Source organism: Eubalaena glacialis, chromosome 12 (assembly GCF_028564815.1).
Source record: "Eubalaena glacialis isolate mEubGla1 chromosome 12, mEubGla1.1.hap2.+ XY, whole genome shotgun sequence".
NCBI lineage: Eukaryota > Metazoa > Chordata > Mammalia > Artiodactyla > Balaenidae > Eubalaena > Eubalaena glacialis.
This window is the reverse complement of record NC_083727.1, coordinates 82937957-82960493: the sequence shown is the minus strand read 5'-3', so window position 1 is coordinate 82960493 and position 22537 is coordinate 82937957.

Genomic DNA, 22537 nt, shown 5'->3' with positions numbered 1-22537 from the left:
GGAGAAATGAGGTGCGTTTTAGAAACCTTTCCCGATCACACGGTGTACCATCTTCTGGGTTTCCCAGGCATGTTTTCGATGTAGGAAGATGCCCTTGAACCTGGAGATTTGGGACCCATGGCATGGGTACCACGCAGTATTACTTTAAAGGGTCTGCGTTTGCTCACCCAACCTCACCAATCCTCTCAGCCCCAAGAGTGTCCAGCCTTATGTCTCATCCAGCTGTGGGTCTAGATATGGTCAATGCAGTTTGCATCAGAGCCCCTGAACGGATTTTGTAAGAATTTCTCTCTCTTTCACTGTCTTTGTTTTATGGGTTTTTTTTTAAGTAGTCAATTTTTATAAGGGGGTTTAGCTTCTTTTCCTTGCTGTGTTTATGCCGCTTTACACCCTCTTGATTCACTTCCAGAGAGATATCAATACATAGGTTTTAAGACTCTTCCTAGTCAGATATATTCTTGGGCGGTGAATAGGGGGTGTTGAGTCCAGTTCACTGAGCAGGGAGTAGGTCTTGTCTATTACATATTTGGCTTGTGGAACGGTATCTGAGCTAATTTCAAACCCTTGTTTTATGCATCGCCCCACCTCAGCTTTCCCGTTAAGCAGCCATAGTGTGTTTTCTAAATGTGTGACTCTGTTCTGTTTTGCAATTCAATTCAGGTGTAGCGATTTTGACATTCCCTCTACAAGTGATAACTTAGGATAAGTTTCCTTTTCTGTGTGACTTACTTCACTTAGAGTCATCGTCCCTAAATCCACTCATCATGCTGCTACTAGCCTTATGACACTGATTTATGGCTGAGTGATATTCCATTGTGCATAAGTACCACAACTTCTTTATCCATTTTTCTCTTTCCTGGGATATTTAAGGTGTACCGTAGTGGAGGTTCTTGGAAACAGTGCAGCCCTAAACTTTGGGGTGCCTGTGTCTTGTTGATTTTTAGGTTTCCCGATTTCTACGCGCGTGAGTGGAAGTGCCCTATGCTCTCTAAGCTGTGTTTATTACATGTTTCAGGACGCAGCATACACTTCTCCACAGTGGCTGTTGGCAATTTCCATCCCGCCCATCAGCGTAGCAAGGCTCCCATGTCTCCATGGCCTGTCCTGCATTTCCGGTTTTTACACTTTTTTCAGCATGGCCCTTTTGACCTCTGGCATGCCAGACTTCTTTGTAGCGCCGATTTGCCTTTCCGGCTTGCTTGGTTGGCCAAAAAGGGCGTATGCGTTTTTTCCTGAATATATTCAGGAAAAAACGCATACGCCCTTTTTGGCCAAGGGCATCATTGTCAACGCTTTGCCGCTTTTCATGTGCTTTCAAGGCGAGTCGTATCTACCTCCTGAAACCGGTTTCCTGCAATTCTGCCTTGCTTTCAAATCCTCTTTGTTGCCTTCCCTCAATATATTTGTGGACGAGAGTTATCATTTACAACTCTGCAGGTTTGTGAATTGCAGTGCCCCTGAGCTCCATTTGTCAACTCGCTTTTTTGGGAGCTGGCCGCAAAAGCGCAGGATTGCTTCAGGCCCTATTCTGGTTCCGGGGGGCAGGCTGAGCCTGTGGTTCATTCTTCTTCCTGATGGGAAAATAGAGTGACCTGTGCCTGTCCCAACACCTAGAGCTAGTCTCTCATTGGTTCCCCCTCTTCCCGTTCATCCTCGGGACAAATTGCGACCTGTACGAAACAGGAGGTCAACGGTGCTGATTCTCCACGTAGGGAGATTGTTAGTGAAGCGGCTGGAATGGCGAACCCGAGCACAAGGAGAGGAGAAATGAGGTGCGTTTTAGAAACCTTTCCCGATCACACGGTGTACCATCTTCTGGGTTTCCCAGGCATGTTTTCGATGTAGGAAGATGCCCTTGAACCTGGAGATTTGGGACCCATGGCATGGGTACCACGCAGTATTACTTTAAAGGGTCTGCGTTTGCTCACCCAACCTCACCAATCCTCTCAGCCCCAAGAGTGTCCAGCCTTATGTCTCATCCAGCTGTGGGTCTAGATATGGTCAATGCAGGTTGCATCAGAGCCCCTGAACGGATTTTGTAAGAATTTCTCTCTCTTTCACTGTCTTTGTTTTATGGGGTTTTTTTTTTAAGTAGTCAATTTTTATAAGGGGGTTTAGCTTCTTTTCCTTGCTGTGTTTATGCCGCTTTACGCCCTCTTGATTCACTTCCAGAGAGATATCAATACATAGGTTTTAAGACTCTTCCTAGTCAGATATATTCTTGGGCGGTGAATAGGGGGTGTTGAGTCCAGTTCACTGAGCAGGGAGTAGGTCTTGTCTATTACATATTTGGCTTGTGGAACGGTATCTGAGCTAATTTCAAACCCTTGTTTTATGCATCGCCCCACCTCACCTTTCCCGTTAAGCAGCCATAGTGTGTTTTCTAAATGTGTGACTCTGTTGTGTTTTGGAATTCAGTTCAGGTGTAGCGATTTTGACATTCCCTCTATAAGTGATATCTTAGGATAAGTGTCCTTTTCTGTGTGACTTACTTCACTTAGAGTCATCGTCCCTAAATCCACTCATCATGCTGCTACTAGCCTTATGACACTGATTTATGGCTGAGTGATATTCCATTGTGCATAAGTACCACAACTTCTTTATCCATTTTTCTCTTTCCTGGGATATTTAAGGTGTACCGAAGTGGAGGTTCTTGGAAACAGAGCAGCCCTAAACTTTGGGGTGCCTGTGTCTTGTTGATTTTTAGGTTTCCTGATTTCTACGCCCATGAGTGGAAGTGCCCTATGCTCTCTAAGCTGTGTTTATTCCATGTTTCAGGACGCAGCGTACACTTCTCCAGAGTGGCTGTTGGCAATTTCCATCCCGCCCATCAGCGTAGCAAGGCTCCCATGTCTCCATGGCCTGTCCTGCATTTCCGGTTTTTACACTTTTTTCAGCATGGCCCTTTTGACCTCTGGCAAGCGAGACTTCTTTGTAGCGCCGATTTGTCTTTCTGGCTTGCTTGGTTGGCCAAAAAGGGCGTATGCGTTTTTTCCTGAATATATTCAGGAAAAAACGCATACGCCCTTTTTGGCCAAGGGCATCATTGTCAACGCTTTGCCGCTTTTCATGTGCTTTCAAGGCGAGTCGAATCTACCTCCTGAAACCGGTTTCCTGCAATTCTGCCTTGCTTTCAAATCCTCTTCGTTGCCTTCCCTCAATATATTTGTGGACGAGAGTTATCATTTACAACTCTGCAGGTTTGTGAATTGCAGTGCCCCTGAGCTCCATTTGTCAACTCGCTTTTTTGGGAGCTGGCCGCAAAAGCGCAGGATTGCTTCAGGCCTTATTCTGGTTCCGGGGGGCAGGCTGAGCCTGTGGTTCATTCTTCTTCCTGATGGGAAAATAGGGTGACCTGTGCCTGTCCCAACACCTAGAGCTAGTCTCTAATTGGTTCCCCCTCTTCCCGTTCATCCTCGGGACAAATTGCGACCTGTACGAAACAGGAGGTCAACGGTGCTGATTCTCCACGTAGGGAGATTGTTAGTGAAGCGGCTGGAATGGCGAACCCGAGCACAAGGAGAGGAGAAATGAGGTGCGTTTTAGAAACCTTTCCCGATCACACGGTGTACCATCTTCTGGGTTTCCCAGGCATGTTTTCGATGTAGGAAGATGCCCTTCAACCTGGAGATTTGGGACTCATGGCATGGGTACCACGCAGTATTACTTTAAAGGGTCTGCGTTTGCTCACCCAACCTCACCAATCCTCTCAGCCCCAAGAGTTTCCAGCCTTATGTCTCATCCAGCTGTGGGTCTAGATATGGTCAATCCAGGTTGCATCAGAGCCCCTGAACGGATTTTGTAAGAATTTCTCTCTCTTTCACTGTCTTTGTTTTATGGGTTTTTTTTTTTTAAGTAGTCAATTTTTATAAGGGGGTTTAGCTTCTTTTCCTTGCTGTGTTTATGCCGCTTTACACCCTCTTGATTCACTTCCAGAGAGATATCAATACATAGGTTTTAAGACTCTTCCTAGTCAGATATATTCTTGGGTGGTGAATAGGGGGTGTTGAGTCCAGTTCACTGAGCAGGGAGTAGGTCTTGTCTATTACATATTTGGCTTGTGGAACGGTATCTGAGCTAATTTCAAACCCTTGTTTTATGGATCGCCCCACCTCACCTTTCCCGTTAAGCAGCCATAGTGTGTTTTCTAAATGTGTGACTCTGTTGTGTTTTGGAATTCAGTTCAGGTGTAGCGATTTTGACATTCCCTCTATAAGTGATATCTTAGGATAAGTGTCCTTTTCTGTGTGACTTACTTCACTTAGAGTCATCGTCCCTAAATCCACTCATCATGCTGCTACTAGCCTTATGACACTGATTTATGGCTGAGTGATATTCCATTGTGCATAAGTACCACAACTTCTTTATCCATTTTTCTCTTTCCTGGGATATTTAAGGTGTACCGAAGTGGAGGTTCTTGGAAACAGAGCAGCCCTAAACTTTGGGGTGCCTGTGTCTTGTTGAATTTTAGGTTTCCCGATTTCTACGCCCATGAGTGGAAGTGCCCTATGCTCTCTAAGCTGTGTTTATTACATGTTTCAGGACGCAGCGTACACTTCTCCAGAGTGGCTGTTGGCAATTTCCACCACGCCCATCAGCGTAGCAAGGCTCCCATGTCTCCATGGCCTGTCCTGCATTTCCGGTTTTTACACTTTTTTCAGCATGGCCCTTTTGACCTCTGGTATGCCAGACTTCTTTGTAGCGCCGATTTGTCTTTCTGGCTTGCTTGGTTGGCCAAAAAGGGCGTATGCGTTTTTTCCTGAATATATTCAGGAAAAAACGCATACGCCCTTTTTGGCCAAGGGCATCATTGTCAACGCTTTGCCGCTTTTCATGTGCTTTCAAGGCGAGTCGAATCTACCTCCTGAAACCGGTTTCCTGCAATTCTGCCTTGCTTTCAAATCCTCTTTGTTGCCTTCCCTCAATATATTTGTGGACGAGAGTTATCATTTACAACTCTGCAGGTTTGTGCATTGCAGTGCCCCTGAGCTCCATTTGTCAACTCGCTTTTTTGGGAGCTGGCCGCAAAAGCGCAGGATTGCTTCAGGCCCTATTCTGGTTCCGGGGGGCAGGCTGAGCCTGTGGTTCATTCTTCTTCCTGATGGGAAAATAGAGTGACCTGTGCCTGTCCCAACACCTAGAGCTAGTCTCTCATTGGTTCCCCCTCTTCCCGTTCATCCTCGGGACAAATTGCGACCTGTACGAAACAGGAGGTCAACGGTGCTGATTCTCCACGTAGGGAGATTGTTAGTGAAGCGGCTGGAATGGCGAACCCGAGCACAAGGAGAGGAGAAATGAGGTGCGTTTTAGAAACCTTTCCCGATCACACGGTGTACCATCTTCTGGGTTTCCCAGGCATGTTTTCGATGTAGGAAGATGCCCTTGAACCTGGAGATTTGGGACCCATGGCATGGGTACCACGCAGTATTACTTTAAAGGGTCTGCGTTTGCTCACCCAACCTCACCAATCCTCTCAGCCCCAAGAGTGTCCAGCCTTATGTCTCATCCAGCTGTGGGTCTAGATATGGTCAATGCAGTTTGCATCAGAGCCCCTGAACGGATTTTGTAAGAATTTCTCTCTCTTTCACTGTCTTTGTTTTATGGGTTTTTTTTTAAGTAGTCAATTTTTATAAGGGGGTTTAGCTTCTTTTCCTTGCTGTGTTTATGCCGCTTTACACCCTCTTGATTCACTTCCAGAGAGATATCAATACATAGGTTTTAAGACTCTTCCTAGTCAGATATATTCTTGGGCGGTGAATAGGGGGTGTTGAGTCCAGTTCACTGAGCAGGGAGTAGGTCTTGTCTATTACATATTTGGCTTGTGGAACGGTATCTGAGCTAATTTCAAACCCTTGTTTTATGCATCGCCCCACCTCAGCTTTCCCGTTAAGCAGCCATAGTGTGTTTTCTAAATGTGTGACTCTGTTCTGTTTTGCAATTCAATTCAGGTGTAGCGATTTTGACATTCCCTCTACAAGTGATAACTTAGGATAAGTTTCCTTTTCTGTGTGACTTACTTCACTTAGAGTCATCGTCCGTAAATCCACTCATCATGCTGCTACTAGCCTTATGACACTGATTTATGGCTGAGTGATATTCCATTGTGCATAAGTACCACAACTTCTTTATCCATTTTTCTCGTTCCTGGGATATTTAAGGTGTACCGTAGTGGAGGTTCTTGGAAACAGTGCAGCCCTAAACTTTGGGGTGCCTGTGTCTTGTTGATTTTTAGGTTTCCCGATTTCTACGCGCGTGAGTGGAAGTGCCCTATGCTCTCTAAGCTGTGTTTATTACATGTTTCAGGACGCAGCATACACTTCTCCACAGTGGCTGTTGGCAATTTCCATCCCGCCCATCAGCGTAGCAAGGCTCCCATGTCTCCATGGCCTGTCCTGCATTTCCGGTTTTTACACTTTTTTCAGCATGGCCCTTTTGACCTCTGGCAAGCGAGACTTCTTTGTAGCGCCGATTTGTCTTTCTGGCTTGCTTGGTTGGCCAAAAAGGGCGTATGCGTTTTTTCCTGAATATATTCAGGAAAAAACGCATACGCCCTTTTTGGCCAAGGGCATCATTGTCAACGCTTTGCCGCTTTTCATGTGCTTTCAAGGCGAGTCGAATCTACCTCCTGAAACCGGTTTCCTGCAATTCTGCCTTGCTTTCAAATCCTCTTCGTTGCCTTCCCTCAATATATTTGTGGACAAGAGTTATCATTTACAACTTTGCAGGTTTGTGAATTGCAGTGCCCCTGAGCTCCATTTGTCAACTCGCTTTTTTGGGAGCTCGCGCAAAAGCGCAGGATTGCTTCAGGCCCTATTCTGGTTCCGGGGGCCAGGCTGAGCCTGTGGTTCATTCTTCTTCCTGATGGGAATATAGAGTGACCTGTGCCTGTCCCAACACCTAGAGCTAGTCTCTCATTGGTTCCCCCTCTTCCCGTTCATCCTGAGGACAAATTGCAACCTGTACGAAACAGCAGGTCAACGGTGCTGATTCTCCACGTAGGGAGATTGTTAGTGAAGCGGCTGGAATGGCGAACCCGAGCACAAGGAGAGGAGAAATGAGGTGCGTTTTAGAAACCTTTCCCGATCACACGGTGTACCATCTTCTGGGTTTCCCAGGCATGTTTTCGATGTAGGAAGATGCCCTTGAACCTGGAGATTTGGGACCCATGGCATGGGTACCACGCAGTATTACTTTAAAGGGTCTGCGTTTGCTCACCCAACCTCACCAATCCTCTCAGCCCCAAGTGTGTCCAGCCTTATGTCTCATCCAGCTGTGGGTCTAGATATGGTCAATCCAGGTTGCATCAGAGCCCCTGAACGGATTTTGTAAGAATTTCTCTCTCTTTCACTGTCTTTGTTTTATGGGGTTTTTTTTTAAGTAGTCTATTTTTATAATGGGGTTTAGCTGCTTTTCCCTGCTGTGTTTATGCCGCTTTACACCCTCTTGATTCACTTCCAGAGAGATATCAATACATAGGTTTTAAGACTCTTCTTAGTCAGATATATTCTTGGGCGGTGAATAGGGGGTGTTGAGTCCAGTTCACTGAGCAGGGAGTAGGTCTTGTCTATTAAATATTTGGCTTGTGGAACGGTATCTGAGCTAATTTCAAACCCTTGTTTTATGCATCGCCCCACCTCACCTTTCCCGTTAAGCAGCCATAGTGTGTTTTCTAAATGTGTGACTCTGTTCTGTTTTAAAATTCAGTTCAGGTGTAGAGATTTTGACATTCCCTCTATAAGTGATATCTTAGGATAAGTGTCCTTTTCTGTGTGACTTACTTCACTTAGAGTCATCGTCCCTAAATCCACTCATCATGCTGCTACTAGCCTTATGACACTGATTTATGGCTGAGTGATATTCCATTGTGCATAAGTACCACAACTTCTTTATCCATTTTTCTCTTTCCTGGGATATTTAAGGTGTACCGAAGTGGAGGTTCTTGGAAACAGAGCAGCCCTAAACTTTGGGGTGCCTGTGTCTTGTTGAATTTTAGGTTTCCCGATTTCTACGCCCATGAGTGGAAGTGCCCTATGCTCTCTAAGCTGTGTTTATTACATGTTTCAGGACGCAGCGTACACTTCTCCAGAGTGGCTGTTGGCAATTTCCACCCCGCCCATCAGCGTAGCAAGGCTCCCATGTCTCCATGGCCTGTCCTGCATTTCCGGTTTTTACACTTTTTTCAGCATGGCCCTTTTGACCTCTGGCATGCCAGACTTCTTTGTAGCGCCGATTTGCCTTTCCGGCTTGCTTGGTTGGCCAAAAAGGGCGTATGCGTTTTTTCCTGAATATATTCAGGAAAAAACGCATACGCCCTTTTTGGCCAAGGGCATCATTGTCAACGCTTTGCTGCTTTTCATGTGCTTTCAAGGCGAGTCGAATCTACCTCCTGAAACCGGTTTCCTGCAATTCTGCCTTGCTTTCAAATCCTCTTTGTTGCCTTCCCTCAATATATTTGTGGACGAGAGTTATCATTTACAACTCTGCAGGTTTGTGAATTGCAGTGCCCCTGAGCTCCATTTGTCAACTCGCTTTTTTGGGAGCTCGCCGCAAAAGCGCAGGATTGCTTCAGGCCCTATTCTGGTTCCGGGGGCCAGGCTGAGCCTGTGGTTCATTCTTCTTCCTGATGGGAAAATAGAGTGACCTGTGCCTGTCCCAACACCTAGAGCTAGTCTCTCATTGGTTCCCCCTCTTCCCGTTCATCCTCGGGACAAATTGCGAACTGTACGAAACAGGAGGTCAACGGTGCTGATTCTCCACGTAGGGAGATTGTTAGTGAAGCGGCTGGAATGGCGAACCCGAGCACAAGGAGAGGAGAAATGAGGTGCGTTTTAGAAACCTTTCCCGATCACACGGTGTACCATCTTCTGGGTTTCCCAGGCATGTTTTCGATGTAGGAAGATGCCCTTGAACCTGGAGATTTGGGACCCATGGCATGGGTACCACGCAGTATTACTTTAAAGGGTCTGCGTTTGCTCACCCAACCTCACCAATCCTCTCAGCCCCAAGAGTGTCCAGCCTTATGTCTCATCCAGCTGTGGGTCTAGATATGGTCAATGCAGGTTGCATCAGAGCCCCTGAACGGATTTTGTAAGAATTTCTCTCTCTTTCACTGTCTTTGTTTTATGGGGTTTTTTTTTTAAGTAGTCAATTTTTATAAGGGGGTTTAGCTTCTTTTCCTTGCTGTGTTTATGCCGCTTTACGCCCTCTTGATTCACTTCCAGAGAGATATCAATACATAGGTTTTAAGACTCTTCCTAGTCAGATATATTCTTGGGCGGTGAATAGGGGGTGTTGAGTCCAGTTCACTGAGCAGGGAGTAGGTCTTGTCTATTACATATTTGGCTTGTGGAACGGTATCTGAGCTAATTTCAAACCCTTGTTTTATGCATCGCCCCACCTCACCTTTCCCGTTAAGCAGCCATAGTGTGTTTTCTAAATGTGTGACTCTGTTGTGTTTTGGAATTCAGTTCAGGTGTAGCGATTTTGACATTCCCTCTATAAGTGATATCTTAGGATAAGTGTCCTTTTCTGTGTGACTTACTTCACTTAGAGTCATCGTCCCTAAATCCACTCATCATGCTGCTACTAGCCTTATGACACTGATTTATGGCTGAGTGATATTCCATTGTGCATAAGTACCACAACTTCTTTATCCATTTTTCTCTTTCCTGGGATATTTAAGGTGTACCGAAGTGGAGGTTCTTGGAAACAGAGCAGCCCTAAACTTTGGGGTGCCTGTGTCTTGTTGATTTTTAGGTTTCCTGATTTCTACGCCCATGAGTGGAAGTGCCCTATGCTCTCTAAGCTGTGTTTATTCCATGTTTCAGGACGCAGCGTACACTTCTCCAGAGTGGCTGTTGGCAATTTCCATCCCGCCCATCAGCGTAGCAAGGCTCCCATGTCTCCATGGCCTGTCCTGCATTTCCGGTTTTTACACTTTTTTCAGCATGGCCCTTTTGACCTCTGGCAAGCCAGACTTCTTTGTAGCGCCGATTTGTCTTTCTGGCTTGCTTGGTTGGCCAAAAAGGGCGTATGCGTTTTTTCCTGAATATATTCAGGAAAAAACGCATACGCCCTTTTTGGCCAAGGGCATCATTGTCAACGCTTTGCCCCTTTTCATGTGCTTTCAAGGCGAGTCGAATCTACCTCCTGAAACCGGTTTCCTGCAATTCTGCCTTGCTTTCAAATCCTCTTCGTTGCCTTCCCTCAATATATTTGTGGACGAGAGTTATCATTTACAACTCTGCAGGTTTGTGAATTGCAGTGCCCCTGAGCTCCATTTGTCAACTCGCTTTTTTGGGAGCTGGCCGCAAAAGCGCAGGATTGCTTCAGGCCTTATTCTGGTTCCGGGGGGCAGGCTGAGCCTGTGGTTCATTCTTCTTCCTGATGGGAAAATAGGGTGACCTGTGCCTGTCCCAACACCTAGAGCTAGTCTCTAATTGGTTCCCCCTCTTCCCGTTCATCCTCGGGACAAATTGCGACCTGTACGAAACAGGAGGTCAACGGTGCTGATTCTCCACGTAGGGAGATTGTTAGTGAAGCGGCTGGAATGGCGAACCCGAGCACAAGGAGAGGAGAAATGAGGTGCGTTTTAGAAACCTTTCCCGATCACACGGTGTACCATCTTCTGGGTTTCCCAGGCATGTTTTCGATGTAGGAAGATGCCCTTCAACCTGGAGATTTGGGACTCATGGCATGGGTACCACGCAGTATTACTTTAAAGGGTCTGCGTTTGCTCACCCAACCTCACCAATCCTCTCAGCCCCAAGAGTTTCCAGCCTTATGTCTCATCCAGCTGTGGGTCTAGATATGGTCAATCCAGGTTGCATCAGAGCCCCTGAACGGATTTTGTAAGAATTTCTCTCTCTTTCACTGTCTTTGTTTTATGGGTTTTTTTTTTTTAAGTAGTCAATTTTTATAAGGGGGTTTAGCTTCTTTTCCTTGCTGTGTTTATGCCGCTTTACACCCTCTTGATTCACTTCCAGAGAGATATCAATACATAGGTTTTAAGACTCTTCCTAGTCAGATATATTCTTGGGTGGTGAATAGGGGGTGTTGAGTCCAGTTCACTGAGCAGGGAGTAGGTCTTGTCTATTACATATTTGGCTTGTGGAACGGTATCTGAGCTAATTTCAAACCCTTGTTTTATGCATCGCCCCACCTCACCTTTCCCGTTAAGCAGCCATAGTGTGTTTTCTAAATGTGTGACTCTGTTGTGTTTTGGAATTCAGTTCAGGTGTAGCGATTTTGACATTCCCTCTATAAGTGATATCTTAGGATAAGTGTCCTTTTCTGTGTGACTTACTTCACTTAGAGTCATCGTCCCTAAATCCACTCATCATGCTGCTACTAGCCTTATGACACTGATTTATGGCTGAGTGATATTCCATTGTGCATAAGTACCACAACTTCTTTATCCATTTTTCTCTTTCCTGGGATATTTAAGGTGTACCGAAGTGGAGGTTCTTGGAAACAGAGCAGCCCTAAACTTTGGGGTGCCTGTGTCTTGTTGAATTTTAGGTTTCCCGATTTCTACGCCCATGAGTGGAAGTGCCCTATGCTCTCTAAGCTGTGTTTATTACATGTTTCAGGACGCAGCGTACACTTCTCCAGAGTGGCTGTTGGCAATTTCCACCCCGCCCATCAGCGTAGCAAGGCTCCCATGTCTCCATGGCCTGTCCTGCATTTCCGGTTTTTACACTTTTTTCAGCATGGCCCTTTTGACCTCTGGTATGCCAGACTTCTTTGTAGCGCCGATTTGCCTTTCCGGCTTGCTTGGTTGGCCAAAAAGGGCGTATGCGTTTTTTCCTGAATATATTCAGGAAAAAACGCATACGCCCTTTTTGGCCAAGGGCATCATTGTCAACGCTTTGCCGCTTTTCATGTGCTTTCAAGGCGAGTCGAATCTACCTCCTGAAACCGGTTTCCTGCAATTCTGCCTTGCTTTCAAATCCTCTTTGTTGCCTTCCCTCAATATATTTGTGGACGAGAGTTATCATTTACAACTCTGCAGGTTTGTGAATTGCAGTGCCCCTGAGCTCCATTTGTCAACTCGCTTTTTTGGGAGCTGGCCGCAAAAGCGCAGGATTGCTTCAGGCCCTATTCTGGTTCCGGGGGGCAGGCTGAGCCTGTGGTTCATTCTTCTTCCTGATGGGAAAATAGAGTGACCTGTGCCTGTCCCAACACCTAGAGCTAGTCTCTCATTGGTTCCCCCTCTTCCCGTTCATCCTCGGGACAAATTGCGACCTGTACGAAACAGGAGGTCAACGGTGCTGATTCTCCACGTAGGGAGATTGTTAGTGAAGCGGCTGGAATGGCGAACCCGAGCACAAGGAGAGGAGAAATGAGGTGCGTTTTAGAAACCTTTCCCGATCACACGGTGTACCATCTTCTGGGTTTCCCAGGCATGTTTTCGATGTAGGAAGATGCCCTTGAACCTGGAGATTTGGGACCCATGGCATGGGTACCACGCAGTATTACTTTAAAGGGTCTGCGTTTGCTCACCCAACCTCACCAATCCTCTCAGCCCCAAGAGTGTCCAGCCTTATGTCTCATCCAGCTGTGGGTCTAGATATGGTCAATGCAGTTTGCATCAGAGCCCCTGAACGGATTTTGTAAGAATTTCTCTCTCTTTCACTGTCTTTGTTTTATGGGTTTTTTTTTAAGTAGTCAATTTTTATAAGGGGGTTTAGCTTCTTTTCCTTGCTGTGTTTATGCCGCTTTACACCCTCTTGATTCACTTCCAGAGAGATATCAATACATAGGTTTTAAGACTCTTCCTAGTCAGATATATTCTTGGGCGGTGAATAGGGGGTGTTGAGTCCAGTTCACTGAGCAGGGAGTAGGTCTTGTCTATTACATATTTGGCTTGTGGAACGGTATCTGAGCTAATTTCAAACCCTTGTTTTATGCATCGCCCCACCTCAGCTTTCCCGTTAAGCAGCCATAGTGTGTTTTCTAAATGTGTGACTCTGTTCTGTTTTGCAATTCAATTCAGGTGTAGCGATTTTGACATTCCCTCTACAAGTGATAACTTAGGATAAGTTTCCTTTTCTGTGTGACTTACTTCACTTAGAGTCATCGTCCGTAAATCCACTCATCATGCTGCTACTAGCCTTATGACACTGATTTATGGCTGAGTGATATTCCATTGTGCATAAGTACCACAACTTCTTTATCCATTTTTCTCTTTCCTGGGATATTTAAGGTGTACCGTAGTGGAGGTTCTTGGAAACAGTGCAGCCCTAAACTTTGGGGTGCCTGTGTCTTGTTGATTTTTAGGTTTCCCGATTTCTACGCGCGTGAGTGGAAGTGCCCTATGCTCTCTAAGCTGTGTTTATTACATGTTTCAGGACGCAGCATACACTTCTCCACAGTGGCTGTTGGCAATTTCCATCCCGCCCATCAGCGTAGCAAGGCTCCCATGTCTCCATGGCCTGTCCTGCATTTCCGGTTTTTACACTTTTTTCAGCATGGCCCTTTTGACCTCTGGCAAGCGAGACTTCTTTGTAGCGCCGATTTGTCTTTCTGGCTTGCTTGGTTGGCCAAAAAGGGCGTATGCGTTTTTTCCTGAATATATTCAGGAAAAAACGCATACGCCCTTTTTGGCCAAGGGCATCATTGTCAACGCTTTGCCGCTTTTCATGTGCTTTCAAGGCGAGTCGAATCTACCTCCTGAAACCGGTTTCCTGCAATTCTGCCTTGCTTTCAAATCCTCTTCGTTGCCTTCCCTCAATATATTTGTGGACAAGAGTTATCATTTACAACTTTGCAGGTTTGTGAATTGCAGTGCCCCTGAGTTCCATTTGTCAACTCGCTTTTTTGGGAGCTCGCGCAAAAGCGCAGGATTGCTTCAGGCCCTATTCTGGTTCCGGGGGCCAGGCTGAGCCTGTGGTTCATTCTTCTTCCTGATGGGAATATAGAGTGACCTGTGCCTGTCCCAACACCTAGAGCTAGTCTCTCATTGGTTCCCCCTCTTCCCGTTTATCCTGAGGACAAATTGCAACCTGTACGAAACAGCAGGTCAACGGTGCTGATTCTCCACGTAGGGAGATTGTTAGTGAAGCGGCTGGAATGGCGAACCCGAGCACAAGGAGAGGAGAAATGAGGTGCGTTTTAGAAACCTTTCCCGATCACACGGTGTACCATCTTCTGGGTTTCCCAGGCATGTTTTCGATGTAGGAAGATGCCCTTGAACCTGGAGATTTGGGACCCATGGCATGGGTACCACGCAGTATTACTTTAAAGGGTCTGCGTTTGCTCACCCAACCTCACCAATCCTCTCAGCCCCAAGTGTGTCCAGCCTTATGTCTCATCCAGCTGTGGGTCTAGATATGGTCAATCCAGGTTGCATCAGAGCCCCTGAACGGATTTTGTAAGAATTTCTCTCTCTTTCACTGTCTTTGTTTTATGGGGTTTTTTTTAAGTAGTCTATTTTTATAATGGGGTTTAGCTGCTTTTCCCTGCTGTGTTTATGCCGCTTTACACCCTCTTGATTCACTTCCAGAGAGATATCAATACATAGGTTTTAAGACTCTTCTTAGTCAGATATATTCTTGGGCGGTGAATAGGGGGTGTTGAGTCCAGTTCACTGAGCAGGGAGTAGGTCTTGTCTATTAAATATTTGGCTTGTGGAACGGTATCTGAGCTAATTTCAAACCCTTGTTTTATGCATCGCCCCACCTCACCTTTCCCGTTAAGCAGCCATAGTGTGTTTTCTAAATGTGTGACTCTGTTCTGTTTTAGAATTCAGTTCAGGTGTAGAGATTTTGACATTCCCTCTATAAGTGATATCTTAGGATAAGTGTCCTTTTCTGTGTGACTTACTTCACTTAGAGTCATCGTCCCTAAATCCACTCATCATGCTGCTACTAGCCTTATGACACTGATTTATGGCTGAGTGATATTCCATTGTGCATAAGTACCACAACTTCTTTATCCATTTTTCTCTTTCCTGGGATATTTAAGGTGTACCGAAGTGGAGGTTCTTGGAAACAGAGCAGCCCTAAACTTTGGGGTGCTTGTGTCTTGTTGAATTTTAGGTTTCCCGATTTCTACGCCCATGAGTGGAAGTGCCCTATGCTCTCTAAGCTGTGTTTATTACATGTTTCAGGACGCAGCGTACACTTCTCCAGAGTGGCTGTTGGCAATTTCCACCCCGCCCATCAGCGTAGCAAGGCTCCCATGTCTCCATGGCCTGTCCTGCATTTCCGGTTTTTACACTTTTTTCAGCATGGCCCTTTTGACCTCTGGCATGCCAGACTTCTTTGTAGCGCCGATTTGCCTTTCCGGCTTGCTTGGTTGGCCAAAAAGGGCGTATGCGTTTTTTCCTGAATATATTCAGGAAAAAACGCATACGCCCTTTTTGGCCAAGGGCATCATTGTCAACGCTTTGCTGCTTTTCATGTGCTTTCAAGGCGAGTCGAATCTACCTCCTGAAACCGGTTTCCTGCAATTCTGCCTTGCTTTCAAATCCTCTTTGTTGCCTTCCCTCAATATATTTGTGGACGAGAGTTATCATTTACAACTCTGCAGGTTTGTGAATTGCAGTGCCCCTGAGCTCCATTTGTCAACTCGCTTTTTTGGGAGCTGGCCGCAAAAGCGCAGGATTGCTTCAGGCCCTATTCTGGTTCCGGGGGGCAGGCTGAGCCTGTGGTTCATTCTTCTTCCTGATGGGAAAATAGAGTGACCTGTGCCTGTCCCAACACCTAGAGCTAGTCTCTCATTGGTTCCCCCTCTTCCCGTTCATCCTCGGGACAAATTGCGACCTGTACGAAACAGGAGGTCAACGGTGCTGATTCTCCACGTAGGGAGATTGTTAGTGAAGCGGCTGGAATGGCGAACCCGAGCACAAGGAGAGGAGAAATGAGGTGCGTTTTAGAAACCTTTCCCGATCACACGGTGTACCATCTTCTGGGTTTCCCAGGCATGTTTTCGATGTAGGAAGATGCCCTTGAACCTGGAGATTTGGGACCCATGGCATGGGTACCACGCAGTATTACTTTAAAGGGTCTGCGTTTGCTCACCCAACCTCACCAATCCTCTCAGCCCCAAGAGTGTCCAGCCTTATGTCTCATCCAGCTGTGGGTCTAGATATGGTCAATGCAGGTTGCATCAGAGCCCCTGAACGGATTTTGTAAGAATTTCTCTCTCTTTCACTGTCTTTGTTTTATGGGGTTTTTTTTTTTAAGTAGTCAATTTTTATAAGGGGGTTTAGCTGCTTTTCCTTGCTGTGTTTATGCCGCTTTACGCCCTCTTGATTCACTTCCAGAGAGATATCAATACATAGGTTTTAAGACTCTTCCTAGTCAGATATATTCTTGGGCGGTGAATAGGGGGTGTTGAGTCCAGTTCACTGAGCAGGGAGTAGGTCTTGTCTATTACATATTTGGCTTGTGGAACGGTATCTGAGCTAATTTCAAACCCTTGTTTTATGCATCGCCCCACCTCACCTTTCCCGTTAAGCAGCCATAGTGTGTTTTCTAAATGTGTGACTCTGTTGTGTTTTGGAATTCAGTTCAGGTGTAGCGATTTTGACATTCCCTCTATAAGTGATATCTTAGGATAAGTGTCCTTTTCTGTGTGACTTACTTCACTTAGAGTCATCGTCCCTAAATCCACTCATCATGCAACTACTAGCCTTATGACACTGATTTATGGCTGAGTGATATTCCATTGTGCATAAGTACCACAACTTCTTTATCCATTTTTCTCTTTCCTGGGATATTTAAGGTGTACCGAAGTGGAGGTTCTTGGAAACAGTGCAGCCCTAAACTTTGGGGTGCCTGTGTCTTGTTGATTTTTAGGTTTCCCGATTTTACGCCCATGAGTGGAAGTGCCCTATGCTCTCTAAGCTGTGTTTATTCCATGTTTCAGGACGCAGCGTACACTTCTCCAGAGTGGCTGTTGGCAATTTCCATCCCGCCCATCAGCGTAGCAAGGCTCCCATGTCTCCATGGCCTGTCCTGCATTTCTGGTTTTTACACATTTTTCAGCATGGCCCTTTTGACCTCTGGCAAGCGAGACTTCTTTGTAGCGCCGATTTGTCTTTCTGGCTTGCTTGGTTGGCCAAAAAGGGCGTATGCGTTTTTTTCTGAATATATTCAGGAAAAAACGCATACGCCCTTTTTGGCCAAGGGCATCATTGTCAAAGCTTTGCCGCTTTTCATGTGCTTTCAAGGCGAGTCGAATCTACCTCCTGAAACCGGTTTCCTGCAATTCTGCCTTGCTTTCAAATCCTCTTCGTTGCCTTCCCTCAATATATTTGTGGACAAGAGTTATCATTTAAAACTTTGCAGGTTTGTGAATTGCAGTGCCCCTGAGCTCCATTTGTCAACTCGCTTTTTTGGGAGCTCGCGCAAAAGCGCAGGATTGCTTCAGGCCCTATTCTGGTTCCGGGGGCCAGGCTGAGCCTGTGGTTCATTCTTCTTCCTGATGGGAAAATAGAGTGACCTGTGCCTGTCCCAACACCTAGAGCTAGTCTCTGATTGGTTCCCCCTCTTCCCGTTCATCCTCGGGACAAATTGCGAACTGTACGAAACAGGAGGTCAACGGTGCTGATTCTCCACGTAGGGAGATTGTTAGTGAAGCGGCTGGAATGGCGAACCCGAGCACAAGGAGAGGAGAAATGAGGTGCGTTTTAGAAACCTTTCCCGATCACACGGTGTACCATCTTCTGGGTTTCCCAGGCATGTTTTCGATGTAGGAAGATGCCCTTGAACCTGGAGATTTGGGACCCATGGCATGGGTACCACGCAGTATTACTTTAAAGGGTCTGCGTTTGCTCACCCAACCTCACCAATCCTCTCAGCCCCAAGAGTGTCCAGCCTTATGTCTCATCCAGCTGTGGGTCTAGATATGGTCAATGCAGGTTGCATCAGAGCCCCTGAACGGATTTTGTAAGAATTTCTCTCTCTTTCACTGTCTTTGTTTTATGGGGTTTTTTTTTTAAGTAGTCTATTTTTATAATGGGGTTTAGCTGCTTTCCCCTGCTGTGTTTATGCCGCTTTACACCCTCTTGATTCACTTCCAGAGAGATATCAATACATAGGTTTTAAGACTCTTCTTAGTCAGATATATTCTTGGGCGGTGAATAGGGGGTGTTGAGTCCAGTTCACTGAGCAGGGAGTAGGTCTTGTCTATTACATATTTGGCTTGTGGAACGGTATCTGAGCTAATTTCAAACCCTTGTTTTATGCATCGCCCCACCTCACCTTTCCCGTTAAGCAGCCATAGTGTGTTTTCTAAATGTGTGACTCTGTTGTGTTTTGGAATTCAGTTCAGGTGTAGCGATTTTGACATTCCCTCTATAAGTGATATCTTAGGATAAGTGTCCTTTTCTGTGTGACTTACTTCACTTAGAGTCATCGTCCCTAAATCCACTCATCATGCTGCTACTAGCCTTATGACACTGATTTATGGCTGAGTGATATTCCATTGTGCATAAGTACCACAACTTCTTTATCCATTTTTCTCTTTCCTGGGATATTTAAGGTGTACCGAAGTGGAGGTTCTTGGAAACAGTGCAGCCCTAAACTTTGGGGTGCCTGTGTCTTGTTGATTTTTAGGTTTCCCGATTTTACGCCCATGAGTGGAAGTGCCCTATGCTCTCTAAGCTGTGTTTATTACATGTTTCAGGACGCAGCGTACACTTCTCCAGAGTGGCTGTTGGCAATTTCCATCCCGCCCATCAGCGTGGCAAGGCTCCCATGTCTCCATGGCCTGTCCTGCATTTCCGGTTTTTACACTTTTTTCAGCATGGCCCTTTTGACCTCTGGCAAGCGAGACTTCTTTGTAGCGCCGATTTGCCTTTCCGGCTTGCTTGGTTGGCCAAAAAGGGCGTATGCGTTTTTTCCTGAATATATTCAGGAAAAAACGCATACGCCCTTTTTAGCCAAGGGCATCATTGTCAACGCTTTGCCGCTTTTCATGTGCTTTCAAGGCGAGTCGAATCTACCTCCTGAAACCGGTTTCCTGCAATTCTGCCTTGCTTTCAAATCCTCTTCGTTGCCTTCCCTCAATATATTTGTGGACGAGAGTTATCATTTACAACTCTGCAGGTTTGTGAATTGCAGTGCCCCTGAGCTCCATTTGTCAACTCACTTTTTTGGGAGCTGGCCGCAAAAGCGCAGGATTGCTTCAGGCCCTATTCTGGTTCCGGGGGGCAGGCTGAGCCTGTGGTTCATTCTTCTTCCTGATGGGAAAATAGAGTGACCTGTGCCTGTCCCAACACCTAGAGCTAGTCTCTCATTGGTTCCCCCTCTTCCCGTTCATCCTCGGGACAAATTGCGAACTGTACGAAACAGGAGGTCAACGGTGCTGATTCTCCACGTAGGGAGATTGTTAGTGAAGCGGCTGGAATGGCGAACCCGAGCACAAGGAGAGGAGAAATGAGGTGCGTTTTAGAAACCTTTCCCGATCACACGGTGTACCATCTTCTGGGTTTCCCAGGCATGTTTTCGATGTAGGAAGATGCCCTTGAACCTGGAGATTTGGGACCCATGGCATGGGTACCACGCAGTATTACTTTAAAGGGTCTGCGTTTGCTCACCCAACCTCACCAATCCTCTCAGCCCCAAGAGTGTCCAGCCTTATGTCTCATCCAGCTGTGGGTCTAGATATGGTCAATCCAGGTTGCATCAGAGCCCCTGAACGGATTTTGTAAGAATTTCTCTCTCTTTCACTGTCTTTGTTTTATGGGGTTTTTTTTTTTTAAGTAGTCAATTTTTATAAGGGGGTTTAGCTTCTTTTCCTTGCTGTGTTTATGCCGCTTTACGCCCTCTTGATTCACTTCCAGAGAGATATCAATACATAGGTTTTAAGACTCTTCCTAGTCAGATATATTCTTGGGCGGTGAATAGGGGGTGTTGAGTCCAGTTCACTGAGCAGGGAGTAGGTCTTGTCTATTACATATTTGGCTTGTGGAACGGTATCTGAGCTAATTTCAAACCCTTGTTTTATGCATCGCCCCACCTCACCTTTCCCGTTAAGCAGCCATAGTGTGTTTTCTAAATGTGTGACTCTGTTGTGTTTTGGAATTCAGTTCAGGTGTAGCGATTTTGACATTCCCTCTATAAGTGATATCTTAGGATAAGTGTCCTTTTCTGTGTGACTTACTTCACTTAGAGTCATCGTCCCTAAATCCACTCATCATGCTGCTACTAGCCTTATGACACTGATTTATGGCTAAGTGATATTCCATTGTGCATAAGTACCACAACTTCTTTATCCATTTTTCTCTTTCCTGGGATATTTAAGGTGTACCGAAGTGGAGGTTCTTGGAAACAGTGCAGCCCTAAACTTTGGGGTGCCTGTGTCTTGTTGAATTTTAGGTTTCCCGATTTCTACGCCCATGAGTGGAAGTGCCCTATGCTCTCTAAGCTGTGTTTATTCCATGTTTCAGGACGCAGCGTACACTTCTCCAGAGTGGCTGTTGGCAATTTCCATCCCGCCCATCAGCGTAGCAAGGCTCCCATGTCTCCATGGCCTGTCCTGCATTTCCGGTTTTTACACTTTTTTCAGCATGGCCCTTTTGACCTCTGGCAAGCGAGACTTCTTTGTAGCGCCGATTTGTCTTTCTGGCTTGCTTGGTTGGCCAAAAAGGGCGTATGCGTTTTTTCCTGAATATATTCAGGAAAAAACGCATACGCCCTTTTTGGCCAAGGGCATCATTGTCAACGCTTTGCCGCTTTTCATGTGCTTTCAAGGCGAGTCGAATCTACCTCCTGAAACCGGTTTCCTGCAATTCTGCCTTGCTTTCAAATCCTCTTCGTTGCCTTCCCTCAATATATTTGTGGACAAGAGTTATCATTTACAACTTTGCAGGTTTGTGAATTGCAGTGCCCCTGAGCTCCATTTGTCAACTCGCTTTTTTGGGAGCTCGCGCAAAAGCGCAGGATTGCTTCAGGCCCTATTCTGGTTCCGGGGGCCAGGCTGAGCCTGTGGTTCATTCTTCTTCCTGATGGGAAAATAGAGTGACCTGTGCCTGTCCCAACACCTAGAGCTAGTCTCTCATTGGTTCCCCCTCTTCCCGTTCATCCTGAGGACAAATTGCAACCTGTACGAAACAGGAGGTCAACGGTGCTGATTCTCCACGTAGGGAGATTGTTAGTGAAGCGGCTGGAATGGCGAACCCGAGCACAAGGAGAGGAGAAATGAGGTGCGTTTTAGAAACCTTTCCCGATCACACGGTGTACCATCTTCTGGGTTTCCCAGGCATGTTTTCGATGTAGGAAGATGCCCTTGAACCTGGAGATTTGGGAGCCATGGCATGGGTACCACGCAGTATTACTATAAAGGGTCTGCGTTTGCTCACCCAACCTCACCAATCCTCTCAGCCCCAAGAGTGTCCAGCCTTATGTCTCATCCAGCTGTGGGTCTAGATATGGTCAATGCAGGTTGCATCAGAGCCCCTGAACGGATTTTGTAAGAATTTCTCTCTCTTTCACTGTCTTTGTTTTATGGGGTTTTTTTTTTAAGTAGTCTATTTTTATAATGGGGTTTAGCTGCTTTTCCCTGCTGTGTTTATGCCGCTTTACACCCTCTTGATTCACTTCCAGAGAGATATCAATACATAGGTTTTAAGACTCTTCTTAGTCAGATATATTCTTGGGCGGTGAATAGGGGGTGTTGAGTCCAGTTCACTGAGCAGGGAGTAGGTCTTGTCTATTAAATATTTGGCTTGTGGAACGGTATCTGAGCTAATTTCAAACCCTTGTTTTATGCATCGCCCCACCTCACCTTTCCCGTTAAGCAGCCATAGTGTGTTTTCTAAATGTGTGACTCTGTTGTGTTTTGGAATTCAGTTCAGGTGTAGCGATTTTGACATTCCCTCTATAAGTGATATCTTAGGATAAGTGTCCTTTTCTGTGTGACTTACTTCACTTAGAGTCATCGTCCCTAAATCCACTCATCATGCTGCTACTAGCCTTATGACACTGATTTATGGCTGAGTGATATTCCATTGTGCATAAGTACCACAACTTCTTTATCCATTTTTCTCTTTCCTGGGATATTTAAGGTGTACCGAAGTGGAGGTTCTTGGAAACAGAGCAGCCCTAAACTTTGGGGTGCCTGTGTCTTGTTGATTTTTAGGTTTCCCGATTTCTACGCCCATGAGTGGAAGTGCCCTATGCTCTCTAAGCTGTGTTTATTCCATGTTTCAGGACGCAGCGTACACTTCTCCAGAGTGGCTGTTGGCAATTTCCATCCCGCCCATCAGCGTAGCAAGGCTCCCATGTCTCCATGGCCTGTCCTGCATTTCCGGTTTTTACACTTTTTTCAGCATGGCCCTTTTGACCTCTGGCAAGCCAGACTACTTTGTAGCGCCGATTTGCCTTTCCGGCTTGCTTGGTTGGCCAAAAAGGGCGTATGCGTTTTTTCCTGAATATATTCAGGAAAAAACGCATACGCCCTTTTTGGCCAAGGGCATCATTGTCAACGCTTTGCCGCTTTTCATGTGCTTTCAAGGCGAGTCGAATCTACCTCCTGAAACCGGTTTCCTGCAATTCTGCCTTGCTTTCAAATCCTCTTCGTTGCC